This window comes from Aotus nancymaae, unplaced genomic scaffold (assembly GCF_030222135.1).
Source record: "Aotus nancymaae isolate 86718 unplaced genomic scaffold, 86718_ANA_hifiasm-v0.15.2.pri h1tg000020l, whole genome shotgun sequence".
NCBI classification, from domain to species: domain Eukaryota; kingdom Metazoa; phylum Chordata; class Mammalia; order Primates; family Aotidae; genus Aotus; species Aotus nancymaae.
The window spans coordinates 15,965,685-15,982,328 of record NW_026988432.1 but is presented as its reverse complement, the minus strand read 5'-3'; the positions used below and the strand labels follow the sequence as shown (position 1 = coordinate 15,982,328).

The following is a 16,644-nucleotide window of genomic DNA, read 5'->3' as shown; positions in this document are numbered from 1 at the left end:
AGTGGCTTTGGAAGGAACTGTGTGGACGTCCACGCAGGGTTAAGGGCCCTACAAGACCCCCAGAGGTCAGCACCTGTGGAAAGTCCCTACTCGACCTCAGGGTGGAGCGGGAGAGATGGCAGCTGTCATCAGAAGCAGTAAAACTTTGGAGCCACGGAAGAGGCCTGCCTGGCAGGAGCTGATGTGCAGATGGGGACATGGGGCTCAGGCAGGGAGGAGGGAAGTACCCAGAATTCTCCCTCTTGCCCTTCTGTCTCCTGCCAGAGGCATGACCCAACATGAAACTGGAGGGCAAGGAAGAGAGGACACAGCCCACTGAGGTCTCAAAAGAGTGGAGAATGATCCAGAGGGATGCAGAATCTCCAGCACAACCCAATAGCCCATAGAGATCCTGGACTCTCCACCAGCCCAGGGAAGAGCAGGGAAGGGGAGCCTTCCTCTGCTCTTCAGGAAAGGGCCTTCTGGCATTCCTTACTTTCCCATCATTGTCAGCTGTGAATCCCCTGGGATATAGGAGCAAAGTCTGTGTCAACCTGCTATGGCTGCCTGACTCCTCTCTCACTCCACTGAGGGGAATGGGTGGAGAATCAGGCCCTAGCGGGTGGGGGGATGTTTACCAGCTCATAACCTGAATCCCTTGTCTGGGGCAAATGGTCTCCAGTATTTAACACATAAACATGGAGACCAAATTACTATGTGGACATGGCCAGAAAATTTCCTTTTTAGAAAATCTACATTTTTGCCACTTTGAACTTAACCCTGAGGGATTTCCCTGGACCCATAATTACTTTTGAGAACTTGGCTGCCTTTTCTAAAATTGTATCAAAAGCGTCACAAGCGAGCAATCCCTGAGCAATTACAACAAATAGCTACAAAGCTTTAAGTGTCATTAGCACCTCTTCCTCCCAACAGCCACACAAAGGGGGCTGAAGTCACCTGCCCAACGTGGCCACTGAGCTGATGCCAAAGCCTGTGCAGTGTTCCAAAACATGCAGAAAGAAATTTTAAAATCTAACCCAAATGGAAAATTCTTAAAACTATGGTTTTAGATTATCCAAAACAAAATGGATCTCTCCTCGATCAATTGGTTTAAAAGCGCGCAATTGTACGGCCTGAATCCTCACTGAATGAGAGTTGTTTTTGTTGTTGTTGTTGTTGTTTTGCTTTGGCTTGGCCTGGGTTTTTTTTTTTTTTTTTTTTTTAGAGAGAATAGGAAGGAGGAAAAAGGAAGAGAAAGAGAGAGAGAGAATGGGGAGGAGGGAGAAGGAAAAGAAAGAGGGAGAGAGAATGGGAGTATTGCTTTCTTGCCCAGGCTAGAATGCAATTTAGTAATGGGTATTGAAAACCTCTTTTATACTGATAATTATACTTAATGATGTAGTCAGGAAGGAATAAGGGAAGAAGATAACAAACAAACAGCCAACCAATATTTAATTTAAACCTATGAAATGCTATGCGATTACTGAGGAGTGATTTACTTCCAATTATATAGTCACCTTTGGAATAGGTGTGAGGTGGTAATGTATGTTTTGTGTATTTGAAGTGGAGAGTTCTATAAATGTTTATTAAGTTTACTTGTTCCGGGTCTGAGTTCAAGTTCTGAATATCCTTGTTAATTTTCTATCTCGTTGATCTATAGAGTCGTTAGCTCTTCTTGTTGCATTGATCCTTTTGCCATTATGTAATGTCATTCCTCGCCTCTTTTGCTCTTTGTTGCTTTAAAGTCTACTTTATCAGAGGCGAGAATTGCATCTCCTGCTTTTTGTTTATTAGTTTATTTTTACTCTCTGTTTGATTGGTAAATCTTCCTCCTTCTCTCTGAGTCTTTGTGTATTGTTGCATGTAAGATGGGCCCGGATGCAGCATACTGATGGGTTTTGGCTTTTTATCCAATTAAAATATATATAAGTTTAATACCGGCGTTTGATGCTAGCTGGCTGTTTTGCCCATTAGTTGATGTAAATTTTTTATTGTGTTAAAGTTCTTTGCTTTTTGATATATTTTTGGAAAGGCTGATAATGGTTGTTCCTTTATATGTATAGTGCTTCTTTCAGAAGCTCTTGTAAAGCAGGCCTGGTGGTGGTGAACTCTCTAAGTACCTGTTTGTTCGCAAAAGATTTAATTTTTCCTTCGCTCATAAAGCTTAGTTTGGCTGGATAGGAAATTCTGGGTTGAAAGTTCTTTTCTTTAAGGATGTTAAATATTGGTCCCCACTCTTTTCTGGCTTGTAGGGTTTCTGCTGAGAGATCTGCTGTAAGTCTGATAGGTTTCCCTTTATGGGTAACCTGACCTTTCTCTCTGGCTGCCCTTAGTATTTTCTCCTTCATTTCAACCCTACTAAATCTGGCGATTATGTGCCTTGGGGTTGGTCTTCTTGAAGAATATCTTTGTGGTGTTCTCTGTATTACCTGGAGTTGAATATTACCCTGCCTTGCCAGGTTGGGAAAATTTTCCTGAATGATATCCTGAAGAGTATTTTCCAACTTGGATTCATTCTCTTCATCACATTCAGGTACACCTATCAAACGTAAATTAGGTCTTTTCACATAGTCCCATATTTCCTGAAGACTTTGCTCATTCCTTTTCATCCTTTTTTCTGCATTCTTGTCTTCTCGTTTCATTTCACTGAGCTGGTCCTCGACTTCTGATATCCTTCCTTCTGCTTGATCAATTCGACTGTTTAAACTTGTGCATGCTTCGCGAAGTTCTCGTGTTGTGTTTTTCAGCTCCATCAATTCACTTATATTCTTCTCTAAATTGTCCATTCTCGTTAACATTTCGTCAAACCTTTTTTCAAGGTTCTTAGTTTCTTTGCATTGGGTTAGAACAAGTTCTTTTAATTCACAGAAGTTTCTTATCACCCACGTTTTGAAACCTGCTTGTTATTGGAACACACGTGTAATCTATTAAGCCTTGTTCCGTTACTGATGAGGAATTGCAATCCCCTGTAGAGGGAGAGGCATTCTGATTTTGAGTATTCTCTACCTTTTTACGCTGGTTTCTTCCCTTCATTGTATATTTGTCCGTCTGTCGTCTTTATAATTACCGACTTTGTAACTGGGTCTCTGACGTCCAACTTGTTGATTCCCTGCGCCGAAATCTGAGCAATCCACTGAGCCGGCCAAAACAGCGGTGTTAAGATTGATGGTGCTTTTCTGCCTGGGAATCTCCGGACTCTGCACCAAGAACTGGCGTGCTAAGCACCAGCAAAACCACCGCGCCGGCCACAAGAGTCGCCCTGGCAACCCGTGGGGCTCCTCCACTGGGAATCTCCTGGTCCGTGAGCAACTAATATTCGTCTGAAAGTGTGGCGTGCTCTCGTTCTTTGCGCTTTCACTGGGAGGTACGTGCCCGAGCTGCTAATCATCAGCCATCTTGGATCTCTCTCATTTCTTGGCCTGGGTTTTTTTTAAGAGAAGGGGTCTCACTATGTTGCCCCAGCTGGTCTTGAACTCCTGGCCTCAAACAATCCTCCCGCCTCAGCCTCCCAAACTGTTAGGAGTACAGGTTGGAGCCACCATGTCCTGACGTCATCAAATGAGTTTGAGGAGCACCTGGCTTCTGAAGTAAGTTCTATCAAGTACTGTGTGACCTGAGGCAATTCTCTTTCTCAGTGCTTAGTTCCCATCTCTAAGATGTCTAAATAGGATTTTTCTTCATCCAAACCTGGCAGGGACATATTGGGGTGAATTAGCCAATATTTTCTTCCTGTCTCTTTTAGAGCTGCTTCTCTCTCAGCCACCTGACTATGGATTCTACCCAAGGCAATCATACAGTAGTGTTGAAAGCACATGTGAGTCTGGAATCAAATGGAAGACTTTCCACTGACAAGCTGTTTGAACGTGGGCAAGTTATCTAACCTTGTTATTCCTCAATGCCCCTTGTCTGTAAAATGTGAACACTAAGAAAGCACAACCTCTTACAGTGTCTGGCTGATAAAATGAGAAATGTGTGCAAAGCCCTTGACATATCATCTGGCACAGAATAACTCCTTGAAAGTAGAATGTTGTCATTACCATTATTACAATCCTCTCATTTTCCATATGTGGTTTTTGAGTGAAACTGGTGACAGAACAAAATTTCTTTGAGCATTTGCTAGAATTATTCTACACCCTTAAAATAATTCTTTTCTACTCTTGAAAAGCAGAGTTAAAAATAACACATTACTATTATGATCACCACAAAACTTGGTTAGCGGTTCTAATCACTGATAAATTTCAAGTTACTGAGGGGCAGACTCAAGCTCCATGTACTTGATTAGAGCACAAGAAATTTTTACTAACGGAATCTTGGGAAAAGGAGGATTTAGGTTTGGATCATTTGCTATGAAAAAGATATAAATTCAGGACAACAAAGTAAACCTGCATGTGAATGCTACCCTAAAAACAGGGAGGTTAAAATATAGACAACCTTATGGTTTATCTAAACTGCTTCTTTGAGCTCAGGGAACTGATGAGAGCTTACTCACCTCCTACCTTGCATCCTCACCCTGAGCACCTCACCCTTAGGCTGTGAGGTGTGCAGGTACTCAGGAAGCTCCATCCAGGCAGAGAGCATGCACTCCTGAATGGCTAGTGCAGCTCTGGGCACATGGAAATGCCCAATCATCATGTTTACTTTGATACATAATTGACAGTTTAGCCAATGAAATCAGAGAATCATGGCCACTCCCCAGGGTACCACCAGGTGCATCAGCCAGCTACCTTTCTCTGCTTGGTCCTCGAGACATCTGCTGATATTCACAATGATTTTTTAAAAAATCTTATGAATGACCCTGGTTAGTGCAAATAAACCATCTGAGGTCTTGCCTTTCTGACCCATCAGAATCAGATAGGTTGTACTCACCCCATCCCTCCCTCCCTCCCTCCCTCACTACTTGGTGTCAATATTTTAAATCAAACTTTAAAACACTGAAGTCCTTCACAAGGGTTTTCACTTTGCATAAACACTGCATCTACACCGTATTCCTACCAGTATCAGGTGGCCAACAAATGCTTACCGAAGAGAGGAGGGAGGAAGGAAAAGAGGAGAAAACACACACCCAAGCTCCTGAGCTGCCCTAGCTTCAGGGGTGAGGCTACAGTGAGACACTCAGGAACTGTGCCCAGTTTTCTCTGTGCCTTATCTCATCCTTACAACAGCCCTTTGGGAGTGTATCTTATTTGTCCATTTTCCACAGATGAGGAAACGGAGGTACATATAAGTTGAGTAACTACCTGAGTATCCCCTAGACAGGAAGTTTCAGAGCCAAGATTTAAACTGAGACAATATAATCCAGACTGTCTGGACACCCAAATTCACCCAGGGCAACTTTAAAAAAGGCAAGCATTAAAGTTTCCATTTACATTTATAGTTGACAAAATTAAATTCAATTGCTTAAATAACCAGTAAGAAGTTACATGGCACTAGAGCCAGTGCCTCTACTTGGTCAATACCATAGGATACTAGAAATTAACAACCCCATCTGTTCTTATACAGCAATACATGAATATAATAAACTTATTCTACAGGCTTTCTATCATCTTTCCAACCTTGAGCTAGAAGTCTCATTGAAAATATAACAATGATATCTGCACAGCACCTTGTGGCTTATTAAAACAATTTTATCTATAATATCCTCCCTGTGACATACATAAGGCAGACGACGTCACCTACTGTCAAAGGCCAGGGAACTCTCAGTGATAGGCAGTTTAGGGCCAGCCGGGGGCACATCTTCTCTCAAAACACCCAGGAATATGACGAGGCCAGCAGCAATGGCAATTTTCAAAGACTATGGCTTCTGGGAACAGTGGCTCCAAAGGAAGACATTCCAATATGATTATTTCTCCTCCAAACTGGAAACATAAGGACATAAGACAGAAGTAAAAACAGTATTTCTCAAGTCTCAAAGGACTCAACCATTTGAGGAAAAAGCCTAGACATCTTCCTTTTCTCCCCTCACTACTGCTTTTTAAAAATCCTCTGGGCAACGAAAGGAGAAAAATGTTGGCGGATTGAAAATGTGTTTGCCATCAGGACACCAATCTGTGTGCAGATCATGCTCAAGAGTGCTGGGTAACAAATACTTCTGTATTTCCTGCCAAAATTACACCATCGCTCATACACTGATCTATGTATATCATTGAAAGATATGAGACAGAATCCTAAACAGACCACCCACTTCCCCCAAAACTCAAAAGAACACCTAGATTGTAAGTCTTCAAAGAGAAACTGATTTATAACCATATTCAGCAAACACAATACCTCTGCAGTGAGTCTCAACCTCAGCTGCACACTTCCATCACCTGGAGAGATTTTAAAAATTCCATTGCTGTGGTTTGACTTCCTGAGGTTCTGATTCAATTGTCCTGGGGGTGCTGCGTGGACATCGGGACTTTTAAAAGCTCTCCAGGTGACTCCACTGAGCATCCAACATTGAGATCCACAGGTACAGAAAGTAAGGCACACACCTGCCTGCTCCCCTAAAAAGTGCCTCACGGGTGCTAACGGCCATGAATAATTTCACAATGAAGAAGTATTCAGTAACATGGGTTTAATATTTTCAGACACAATCTGTTCACTGCCTAATTAAGAAGCTCTTATTATTGTTCTCCTGGTCTTCCTGACGTATTCTAATCACAACCTGGAAATCCAGATGAATATAAAAAGATCCATCTAAAAAGTGATAACATCTATGTAGCACTTTGAAACGTATAAATATGTAAGATACAATGTCACATTTAACCACTACAAGAACTGGGATAGACAAGTTTATTAGTTTATTATTGCCACTGTAACAAATTATTACAAACTTAACGGCTTAAGGCAACATGAATTGATTGTCTTACAGGTCTGGAGCCCAGATGTCTGAATTGATCTCCTCGCGCTAAAGTAAAGGTGTTGGCAAAGCTGGTTCTGTCTGGGGGATCTAAAGGGAGACTCTGGTTCCTTGTGGGGTTTTTGTTTTGTTTCTGAGACAGAGTTTTGCTCTTGTTGCCCAGGCTGGAGTGCAATGGCACGATCTTGGCTCATCGCAACCTCTGCCTCCCGGGTTCAAGCGATTCTCCTGCCTCAGCCTCCCAATTAGCCCAGCTAATTTTTTGTATTTTTAGTAGAGATGGGGTTTCACCACATTGGCCGGGCTGGTCTTGAACCCCTGACTTCAGGTGATTCCCCCGCCTTGGCCTCCCAAAGTGCTGGGATTACAGGCACAAGCCACTGCACCAGGCCGGTTCCTTGCCTTTTTTTAGCTTCCAGTGGCTGCCTGCATTCCCTAGCTCACGGGCCCTTTCCTCGCCTTACTCTCCTTCTGTCGTTCTGTCTTCTACTACTAATTCTGACTCTTCTACCTCTTTTTCATAAATGCCCCTATGATTACATTGGGCTCACCTAGAAATTTCAGGATAAACTCACCATTTCAAGAGCCTTAACCTAATCACTTCCTTGCAGTCCCTTTTGCCATGTGAGGTAACATATTCACAAGTTCCAAGGATGAGGTTCCAAGGATGAGGACAAGGATATTTCTGGGGTCCATTATTCACCACAGAGCAAGGCAAACCTCGCCACCCCTGCTGTGCCCATCCTCCCTGCCCAGCAACTGAGAAAACTCAGGCTCCGCGTTGCATGACTTGCCCAGGTCCACACCTGGAAACGGGCCAAGCTGATACCTAATCTTACGACTCCAAGCCCCATTTTTTTTCTGCCACTGCTTATTGCCTCCCTGTGATAAGGTGATGTTTCCAATATTTTTTTCTTTCCCAAGCTTCCACTATACTGTTAACGAGAAGTGTTTTCACTTTCCCTGAGTTATCTCTGCTTCTCAGCCAATGCATACCAAATGGAAACCAAGCAAGCCTTTCCCTAAGGTCCGAGGGAACCAGCAAGCCCGCCAAGGCAGGTCTCAACCATCTGAGAGACTGGTCATGTAAGAAAGTACATGGGTGAAAAAAAGCAGGCTCTCAGTTTCAAGAGTGCAAAATAATCTGAACTTGCTAAGACATACACACTGCAGCCTTGAAGGAAATGCACCAAAGGTAACACTAGTGTTTTCCACGTTCAACACAATCTATTCAAAATTACACAGGAAACCATCCTTGCAATGATGTTCCATAGTTTCTTTCTCTCTTCCTTTTTCTCAACTGAGGGAATTAAAGTGGGCTGGGAGGTGGTATTTGGAGCCTCAGTTAGTCGCCTTTTGAATGGGGTATTATTTTAGCTGGGGTAATTGGAAGGTAGTGATTAAAATTTTCAACATGGAGGATATTCTGCTATGATGTTCATATTCTTATTGGTAACTTGGAATTTCCTCTCTCTCTCTCCTTTCACTGGTGCATCAGTGAGAAAAGAACCCAGTGCTGAATCACGGCCACTTTAACAATGAGAGAAAGTAAACAAGCCAAGCAAAGCTCACTGCCAAGCTTATGTTTTGCCTATTTCTGTGTTCAACCTGACGTGAAAATAGCAGGGAAAAAAATCAATGCCACATCAAGATGCTACTGGTATAACAGCAGCAAGTTACATGATTTTCCTGAACCACAGATAACTCAGACTGTCTCAAATACTACAAAATACCAGCAATGGGGCCTTTAAAGGTCACGTGGAAGAATTCAAACAACCTAAATATTATATTTTAAGTAAGCTAATGGTGGTGGGGAGAGGGAGCTGCTGGCTTGTGTTCATGCCAAACGCGTGCTCTGAAGCTATCATCTCCCACAATTATAACCAGTGGGAGGAATGATTTGAAGGGCAGCAAGATTACCTGATCTCTAAGAAAAAGAGTCAACTGTGGTCAATAGTTCAGAAAAGTAAAATAATGCATTTTGTAAAGCTTCTCAATAAGGCTGGCATTGTAAGAGAATTCTGGTTTACCAAGAGTCAACCATAAAAGTTTAATAAAATAGGATGTTCTGGTTCATGTGATTCATTATTTTGATGATATCATAGTGATGGCAGAAACGGCCTGTCTGAAGCAATCACTGCAGGGATGCCCGCTATGGCCAGGGAGGCGTGGCTGGGGCTGGGTGCTCCATAGCCCAGACTTAGGGGCTCCCCAACCCAGGGTCGTGACATCCTCTTTGGGGCCCTGAGGTTCTCAGAGTCTCCAACCTTCTGGGTACCACCACATTCCCCTCGTCCAGACGTGGGTCTGCAATGGAAGCCATGTGCAGTACATCTGGTCCAGCTACAGCCTCACATGGAGCCAGCACCTGTGCCAGTGCCTGGAGCTGCCTGCCCCACCTCAGCAGCCGGTGTGCCTGGCTGTACGCAGTGGCTGGACCTCACAGTCGTTCGCCACACAACCTCATCCCTCCATGCCTGGCTCACGTTGACAGGTGTGGGAGCTGGGCTGGTAGCATGAACTGAGCACAGATTGCCAGGCCAAGTGGGCAGAATGAGCCCAGCAGACACGAGCAATGCTCAGGCAGAAGGTGCTGTTGACCCCAGAGGTTTCCAGCTGGCAAAGCAACTCCCCAAGGATCCCGTGACAATGGCTTCAAAAATAAACGAGTAAACGGAAAGAGTACACCTGCTAAGTATTCACTACTCCACATACTTTAATATGACCACTCCGTGTTTCCCAAAAAACAGTTATTTAAAGGGCCCTGGGTTCTAGTCCTGACTCTGACACTAACTCACTAGCCTAGTCATACGATTTCTCTGGCTGTCAGGGTTCTCATCTGTAAGAGGAGAGGGCTGGATAGATGACCTTCCAAGGTCTTTTCCAATTCTGACTCTAAAAGCTTCCGAAAGATCCATTAACAATATTCACTGGCTGATTTCTATCTGAAATGAGATTCTAATTGAGTTGGTGAGTAAAGTGATGACAATGAAGCCAATGTCTAAGACTCTTGAAAAAACTAAATGCTGGAGAACACACATAAACTGGAAAATGACAGGGTGAAATACACAATGGGTTCCTCTCCTGGGGACACTACAAAGCCTGGGGGTCAAGGATGTTCATTTCAAAGATGCTTCTTGGGGGCTCAACGGCCACAGAGCCTATTCTTTCAGGCCAGCTCTAGCACACAGGGCCCCTGAGCACAGGCACAGAAGGGATGGAAGGGGTAAAGACAGTCTTGAGATGCGAATCCCACATAAAGGATCACAGCTAGGACCCTACCAGCCACCAAGGATCCAGCATCACCTTCACGGTCACTCAGATCCAGGGGTGGCTATTCCTGGGAGTTGAAAACTGGAGTGTTTAGGAGATTTGCTACCCTTTCTTTCTGCTGTCCTTACTCACTCCACATCCTTACTAGAGGTAAGAAGTGGGAAGAGGGGTGGTAGAGCAATCTTTTGTACTTTTGAGGGTCTGCGAAGTTAGCCACAGAAAATGAAAAATGGAGTCACAGAGCTGCTGACATCTCCTGGGATTCAGTTCCCCGAACAACCAGCTCCACGTAACAAATGTGTTCACTGAAGTGAGAGAGCCCAGGAAAAAATCGACAGGAAAATTGAGAACTAGCTATAAAGCTCATCTTCAAAAAGCCATAATTATCACAATAGTGTCACCTAAGCATTATTTACAAGCATCCGTACACAGTCCCTCCTCTTCTAACAGCGCTCATTTAGATCCAGAGCTATTACTCAGGGCAACATTTTAAATTAATTAAGTAGTAAAACAAGGAGAAACCAGCATTATTCAATCAAAACTCTAGAGTGGATATAATTAAAATAGAGGCAGGGGACAGGCATAAAAGACAGAGAATCTCACTTTTTGCTTCCTGCTGATAATTCCTGTTCTCATTTGCATCATACGTCAGGTTTCAAGCACTGTCTCCAGTACCCCCAACGCTGTAACAGGGAGAAAGTGCAGATCCTTTTCTATTTTGCAGATGAGAAAACTGAGACTTAAGGAAATTAAATGATTTGGCCAAAGTCAATTCATGTCAAAAGCCCAGATCTTCCATGCCTGCTCCGGGAACCACACGCTGTGTCCACGTGATTTTTATTTACATGGTGAAACTGAAATAATTTTTATACTAAAAGCTGTCAAATATTTTGCCTGGGAATTGCTTTAGAACCTTTAGGGCCTCTGAAGTCTAGTTTGAATCCTGATAAAATGAAGCAAACTTTCAAAAGCCAATAAAATGGCTTTTTCTCTTCAAGCAGCGACAGGCAGGAGAATGTTCCCCAGTCTGTTGTTACTGCTGTAATTTTTCTTCAAACCTACTGTTAGTTCTTTTAAATGACCACACCTTCCATTTCATGGCCATGTCCTGACAACAAGTTCCACGTCCTCCAGGGACTCACCAGTGATTAAAAAAATAAAAATAAAAAAATAATTAAAAAGAAACACCACTACTGTGGGCCTTTATTCATCTAGTTTCAGATAATAGCCCATCACAAAACACTTTTCGGCCTCACTCCTGTTAATCAATAGTCATTTAAAGTAAATTTGTCATGGAAGTGTATAAACAGCTACATTCAAGAGCATTTTCCAAAATCACGCATTTGCCTTGTGATTATATAAATAATCAGACAACCAAAACAACAACAGCAGGAGCAAAAGACAACTCTAGTCAATCTGAGGGAGAGGGGATGGGTTTAGCTTTCTGTTTGGGTCTCCTCTGCTATAATCTATTAAAATAAATGAAGCAGAGCCACCCCAGCAGGGGCTGAAAAAGACAACTGTCTGTCTTTCTGAAATCTCCCTCTGCAGCTACATCCAAACCCTTTACCCCAATTTCCAGGACCACCCTTAACCTTAGGAGAGACATTTAGACAGTTTGGTATAACCCTCTGGGACTCCGCGCAGGTCTAACTGACTATGGGCTCCCCTGTGACCTCCTGCCCAGGGCTCTTTGACATTGAGTGCTTTCTTGGCTCCTCAGCTCTTTGAATCTGACACTTGCTAGATTCCTGCCAGCCCCTCCCTCCCACAAGTCCTCTAGACCTACCTCCCTGCAACCATATACCCTAGGATGAGGAATCTGCCCCTGAGATCCAGCCACCTCTAGAACTATTTCCCCAATACCTCTCCCTAGACTTCATATCCCAACCCATCACCCTGAAGAATGCCCCGGGCCCCCAAATTTACCGCAGCCCCTCCGCTTCACCTGGTGGTCGATTTCCACTCAGGGCTCCCACCAAGCCAGTCCGCAGTACTCATTCCTAGGTCTGGCCTTGTTCTTACTGAAATCCTGTGTCCCAGCCTAAAACTTCTGTGTTCCGTGGAGATGAAGCTGGAGAGTGGCCATCCTCATCATCACCCCTGGCTATTTACTTGAGGTCTGCCAGCAGTTTGCATTCAGCAACCTATTAATTGCCTTGCAGACATCATGATGCAGCAAATTTCGCTATTTTCACAAAAACGGAGATCCTATTTAAATAGGAAATGTGCTTAAGTTTAGTCAGTAAGCCTGAGACAAAACAAAAACTAAACTCGGGGTCCCTGGCTTTGTTCTTACCGTATAAATAATATTTGGGGAAACTCCATGTTTCTTACGCACCGAGTTATGTCAATATCCAATTACAGGAAGGTGAAGAAGGCCCTTGCCTTTTTTTTTTTTTTTTTTTTGAGACAGAGTCTCGCTCTGTCACCCAGGCTAGAGTGCAGTGCTGCAATGTCAGCTGGCTGCAACCCTCACCGAAGAAGGCCCTTTCTAACCCACGTGGGTCCATCTGATGTCCCTCAGCCATGACCCCGTATTGTAAATGAGGGCTGATGGCTTCCTACAAGTCATCACCACCATGCAGAAGCCACTGTGCACTTGTTCCACCTCGCAGACTGGGACGAGTATGCACTTGCTCAAATTCCCACCTCGGTACTTCTAATCAAACCAATTGTTTCAAAAATAAAACTGTAAGGACTTTTGTCCTTCCCACTGGTACTATCAAAGCCCATCAGTTTCAGGTTTAGTTGACTGAAATAAAATACACAACAGAGCATGAGAGGGCTGTTGCGGCACAAATTCAAACTTGAGGTGCTTCAGAAATACAGCGTCACTTTTACACACTGTTCCTGGGGCTCCCGACACATGAGTCAGAGGCATGATTACAAGGCTAAGAGTTCTGGAGAGTCAAGGAGCTGCATTCCCGTGCCGACCAGCAGATGCTGCCCTCAGAAATGGGACTTGAAGCTGCAGAGTGAAGGGGCATCACCCACCTATGAGGGGTGGGGGAATGGGTTGAGTTGTGTCTCCCAAAGAGATATGTTGAAATCCTGACCCCTAGGCCAGGCGTAGTGGCTCATGCCTGCAATCCCAGCACTTCGGGAGGCCAAAGTGGGCAGATCACTTGAGATCACGAGTTCGACACCAACCTGGCCAGCATGGTGAAATCTCATCTCTACTGAAAATACAAAAATTAGCCAGGCATGGTGGTGTGCACCTGTAATCCCAGCTACTCAGGAAGTTGAGGCAGGAGAATGGCTTGAAGCCAGGAATCAGAGGTTGCAGTGAGCCGAGATTATACTACTGCACTCCAGCCTGGACAACTGAAACTCTGTTTCCAAAAAGAAAAAGAAAAAAAAGAAATCCTGAACCCCAGCATCTCAGAATGTAGCCTTATTTGTAAATTGGGTCACTGCAGATGTCACTAGTTAAGATGAGGTCATGCTGGAGTAGGGTGAGCCCTTAATCCAACATGACTAGTGTCCTTTAACACAGCAAAGACACACGAGGAGAGATAGCCATGTGATGACAGGAGCCAAAAGCCAGGAATGCCAAGGACTACCGACAGCACAAGAAGCTGGATAAGCGAGGAAGGGTTCTCCCATGGGTCTCAGAAGCGCATGGGCCTGCTGACACCGTGCCTGTGGACTTCCAGCCTCCAGAACTGTGACAGAGTTTCTGTTGTTTGAAGCCACCTACTTTGTTAAGGCAGCCCTAGAAAACTCATGTAAGAGGGAAGCAAACAACTGAGGAATCATAAAACCATCCCAATTTAGAAGTAGCACCAAATAGCAAAGAGAAAACACAGTCATGCACTATATAATGCTTCAGTCAATAACAGACCACATAGAAAATGTTGGTCCATAAGATTATAATGGAGCTGGAAAATTCCTATTGCCTGGTGATATAGCCATCATAGCACTGTTGCACTGCAATGCATTACTCACATGTTGATGGTGAGGCTGGTGTAAATGAACCTACCCTGCAGCCAATTGCAGAAAAGTCTAGCACACACATTAGGAACAGTACAGAATACATGATAATGATAATAAACATTACATACAGTACAGAATACTTGATAATGATAAACATTACATACAGTACAGAATACATGATAATGATAATAAACATTACATACAGTACAGAATACATGATAATGATAATAAACATTACATACAGTACAGAATACTTGATAATGATAATAAACATTACATACAGTACAGAATACTTGATAATGATAATAAATGACTATGTTACTGCTTTTTTTGCTGCATGTACTATACTATATACTATATTTTATCATTATTTTAGAGTGTACTCCTACTTACTTAAGTTAACTGTAAAATGCCCCCAGCAGGTGGTTCGGGAGGTATACAGAAGAAGGCCCTGCTGTCATAGGAAATAACAGCTCCATGCGCATTATTGCCCTGAACACCTTCCCGTGGGACAAGATGTGGAGGGGGAAGGCAGTAATATTGACAGTCCTGACCCTGTGCAACCCTCGGCTAATGTATTTGCATTTTAGATTTTAACCAAAAAACTTTAAAAAAAGGAAAAAATTAATTTTACAAATAGAATAAAAGCTTATGGAAGAAGGATATAAAGAAAAATACTTCGGTACCATTGTACGATGTTTGTGATTTAAGCTAAACGTTATTACAAAAGAGTCCAAAAGTTAAGCAAAATTTAGAAGTTTATAAGGTGAGAAAGTTACAGTCAGCTAAGATTCATTTATTATTGAAGAAAAATATTTTGTATAAATTTAGTGTTGTCTAAGGGTACTGCGTGTGTAAAGTCTACAGCGGGGCACAGGAAGGTCCTCGCCTTCACACCCACTCACTACTCACTTCCCGACTCACTCAGAGCAACTTGCGGTCCTGCAAGCTCCATTCATGGTGAGTGTCCCATCCAGGTGGACCTTTTGAATCTTTTATACCATATTTTTATTGTGTCTCTTCCATGTTTAGATAAACAAATACTTATTGTGTATGTTACAATTGCTTTTGCAGTGTTCCGTATGATAATGTGCTGTACAGGTTTGCAGCCTGGGAGCAATGGCTATACTGTATAGTGTACACGTGTACTAGGATACATCACCTCGGTTGGTGTGTGTGTACTCACTCTATCATGCTCACACAACAAAATCACCCAAAGATGCATTTCTAAAAATATATTCCCATCGTCAAGTGAGGCATGACTGTCATATTACACTCAGTGTCTTAGTCCATTTAGTGTTGCTAGATAGGTAATTTATAAAGAAAACAGGCTTACGTAGCTCACAGTTCCATTGGCCAGAAGGTTCAAGACTGGGAATTTCGTGAGGACCTCAAGCTGCTTCCACGTATGGCAGTGGGCGAAGGAAAGCTGGCATGGGCAGAGATCGCATGGCGAGAGAGGCAGGCTCTTTGTAACAACCAGCCCTCGTGGAAAATAATAGAGTGAGAACCCACTCACCAATCCACAGAATGTTTATCTACTCACGAGGGATCTTCTGTGACCTAAACACTTCCTATTAGGCCCCCACCTCCAACACTGGGCATTAAATTTCAACAAGAGATTTGGAGGGGTCAAACATCCAAACTATAGCACTAAGGAACACCTTTCACAGAAGTGGCTTGGTTAAATTGGAAAAACGAATACAACTCCTGGAGGTTCTTAGAAGAACTTTCCTTCCCAGAAGAAGCTGGATGTTCTCGCTAATTCAGGTCCCAAGTTGGGGAAGGACCAGAAGTGGGAAAAGGTAGGAATTGAGGCTTTTTCCTCCCTATTTACATATTAATACAAAGCTCTCCCTCCTCCATCCTGAGCCCCCATCTCCTCTCTACCTCATATGCTCACTAAAAGGCACTAGATGCAGTATTTTCATATCCATCATCTCATTTAATCTTCACGACAATGCGTGTGGCAGAAAAGGAAGAAAAAATTCTCATTTCCATTTCACACACAAGGAAACATGGGATCAGAGACCGCCCAGAGAGGAGATGACCGTCCTGAAAAGAACTTCAGCTAACAAAGCAAGAGCAAGAGGCCTTTAAAAAGGTGGGAGAGGAGGGTAAGAAACCGTTTGGCCTGTGGCGTTAGGATATGGATTGGTTTTCCTCCATGGTTCCTGGCTCATGACTCCCATATCCCTTGTTACAGTCTTTCGTTATAATGCTGGATGTGTCAGGCCTCAGGGACAGGCCTCTCACCTTCCTCCGCCTCTCTTTCACCTGTCCCAGGGCAGGACACTATTGTTTTTCTGATTGAGGGTCTTAAGACCCTTCCATGAGAGTGTCCCCCTCCATGCCCTGGAGGATGGAATGCTGATGTCACGAAGCTTCCATAAAAACCCAGTGAACAGGGTTCAAGGAGCTTCCAGACAGCTGAACACGCAGAGGTTCCCAGAGGGTGGCACCCAGGGAGGGCATGGAAGCTCCACACCCTTTCCCCATCCCCTGCCCCACGTGTCTCTTCACCTATATCCTTTGCAATATCTTTTACAATAAACCGGTAAACATAAGTAAGGGTTTCACAGAGTTCTGTGAGCCGATCCAGCAAATTAATCGAA

General features: G+C 43.6%; 1 protein-coding gene across 5 annotated transcripts in view; it reads right to left on the bottom strand.

Annotated features, from left to right (window-relative positions):
• Window positions 1-16,644, bottom strand: part of RNF152 (ring finger protein 152) — an 82,305-nt gene that overhangs the window by 34,143 nt on the left and 31,518 nt on the right. The window contains exon 2 of one of the 5 annotated variants that reach the window (XM_012446459.2): window positions 5,656-5,834. The exons of the other annotated variants lie outside the window; for them this stretch is intronic. The gene's annotated coding sequence lies outside the window, so the exon portion shown is untranslated. The remainder of the gene's footprint in view (window positions 1-5,655; window positions 5,835-16,644) is intronic. 5 annotated transcript variants of the gene reach the window in all.